This window comes from Triticum urartu, chromosome 7, assembly GCF_003073215.2.
Source record: "Triticum urartu cultivar G1812 chromosome 7, Tu2.1, whole genome shotgun sequence".
NCBI lineage: Eukaryota > Viridiplantae > Streptophyta > Magnoliopsida > Poales > Poaceae > Triticum > Triticum urartu.
The window spans coordinates 336,063,421-336,066,079 of record NC_053028.1 but is presented as its reverse complement, the minus strand read 5'-3'; positions in this window follow the sequence as shown (position 1 = coordinate 336,066,079).

The following is a 2,659-nucleotide window of genomic DNA, read 5'->3' as shown; positions in this document are numbered from 1 at the left end:
AGATGGCACTTGGAAAGCGACTTGTTTCTTCCGAGGACTTGGGCGAGGACCTCGTCCAGCAGTGGCCTTTGTCTTCAGCAGTGAGGGGCCATCTGAGGAACTTGGTGCAGCTGAGGAACTAGCTGAGACACCTGAGGCAATGGAGATGCATGCAGTCCTTTGGCACGAGGCGAGATGCACAGGTGCTGAGGATTTAGTCAGAACAGCTGAGGGCTTTGGCGGAGGAGCTGAGGACTTTAGAGGAATAGGAGCAGCATGAGGAATTGGCCGTGAGGGCTTTGAGGATTCTGGTCGTGAGGGCATTGCTGAGGAACCTTGGCCTTCAGGGCATTGTTGGTGAAGCACTTGGCTTGCGCGCAGGCTTCTTTGACATAGCCTTCTTTGGCTTGACAGCAAAGGCCTCAGCAGAGGCAGCAGCAGCAGCAGAGTCTTCATTGAATTTCCTTACTGCTTCTTTGGCATGCTTAGCCAACTTGGCTTGGCTCTTGGCCCATTCATCAGGATAGTCCTCACCACGCTTGAGGCTGGCGGGATCAGCAATTTGGCCAGGTGCCAATGGAGCTCCTGGGCATGGAGGATTGAGTGCGAATTTCTTCATGTACTTTGGAGTTACATACCTGTACTCCCTCCACTCCCTTGCCCATATCCTTTCTATTTTCTGAATGTGCACCTTGCACTGATTTTTATCTTCCTCAGTAGGTGTGCAGTACCCTGCATAGATGTCATCAGGGATCTCAAAAGCAGTCATAACCTCAGGCTTCTTTCCTCCTTTCTGTGGCCTTTTACCATCAGCCATTTTCTTCAGTTGAGGAATTTGAACAATCGAATTCTCTGAAGAAGAATGCAACTTTTCTTCGAGGAATGCTGCAAATGAGTTAAGTTGATGAGAACCTAGTGATTCAGCAGCTGACATGTGTACCTGTGAACAGAGTATAGTTGCAAGGAATTTGGAGAGGTCATATGCGTTCTCAGAAGGTTTTGTAAAAATAACAAATTTGAGGAATTTGACCAGATGAGTCTTGAAGAATTTCACTAAGCATTCTTTGTCTTAGGTTCCAGAGATGTGTAGATTAAAAATCCACACATTTGAGGAATCTTGAAGAAAAACATGGCTTAGAGAAACGAATCAAGAACAGATGACTTGTGAGGTGTTTGGTGTGTGAATCTATGAAGAAAAACACCTTTGAAGATTTTGAAGATAATCATTCGAATCAACGAGGGCAGTAAAAGTAACTTTTAATTACCCTGGACGAAGAACACGACGAACTGGAGTGAGGAGATGTGAAGTTCGTCCATGCAGATCTTCCACGCCCTAACTTGGCGGAGGAAGACGGCTACGGCGGCGACGGAGTGAAGATTTCCGTGGTCGGCGCGAGTACGTCGGCGACGAGGTCGAGGCAGTGAAGCTCTTCCTCACCGGCGGCGATGAAGTAGCGGCGGTGCTAGGGTTTGAGAAACTCGAGCTGGAGAGAGAGGTCAAGCGGAGTAAAAGAAGTGAGGAAGGGACGGAGGGGTATTTATAGCCACGATGAAAAAACTACTCGCCCGAAGAAATTGGACGAATGTGCCCCTGGCCCTTCTCATTCGCATGACAGGTGTCACCCACGTAGTGAGAGGTGGAGATCGTGTTAGATCGTGGGTGAGTGGATAAGTATAACGTGGGATGCGGAACGGTTTGAGCGGCAAAGCCGAAAATTTAGATAAGATAGGTTTTAAAGTTCCATTCGCAATTTCTTCAGCTGACAAGGACACAGTGAAGTTTTTGAACGAGTTTCAAATAGAACGCACATGAAGAATTTGTGAATAGATTGGGTTGAGTATAGCATAGAGGGGGAAGGGTCCGATCACATTCACTTAACAGAAAAACCAACTTGAAGAATTAGCAATAAGTGAATGCTGTAGAGGACATAAACTTATATATATATATATATATATATATATTATATATATAGTCAATGAAGAAAAATGACAGAAGCAGTGAAGACAATGCAAAGTTGAAGAATATGAATAATTTAGGAATTTCAACTTTTGGTGGTGGCGTGACCCACCGTATAAGAATGATGATTTCAGACACCGCGTACAATTATCGTAGGGTTCTGAGAGTCAAATTCTTCGTTAATTTCTTCACACTAAGAGTGTTGTTCTTCATTGAATTAAAGAAAAACGTTTCTTCATGTGTTGCACATCTAAGTCATCAATTTTGCATAAGTGTTAGGATGAGTGTCCTTTTCAAAGAACATTCAAAGATTCTAGGATATTTAGCTCACACCGCAACTTGCTAAATCTCTTCTCATCCAAGGGCTTTGTGAAGATATCGGCTAGCTGTTCTTCAGTCTTCACATGCTCAATAGAAATGTCGCCCTTCAACACATGATCACGAAGAAAATGATGACGAATCTGAATGTGCTTTGTCTTCGAGTGCTGAACTGGGTTGTGAGCAATCTTGATGGCACTCTCATTGTCACAGTAGAGAGGCACATTCTTCATGTTGACGCCGTAGTCCTTGAGAGTTTGCTTCATCCATAGCAATTGGGCACAGCAAGAACCAGCGGCAATATACTCAGCTTCAGCAGTAGATAGTGATACGCAGTTCTGTTTCTTCGAGGACCAATAGACCAAAGATCGTCCGAGGAAATGACATGTACCAGATGTTGACTTG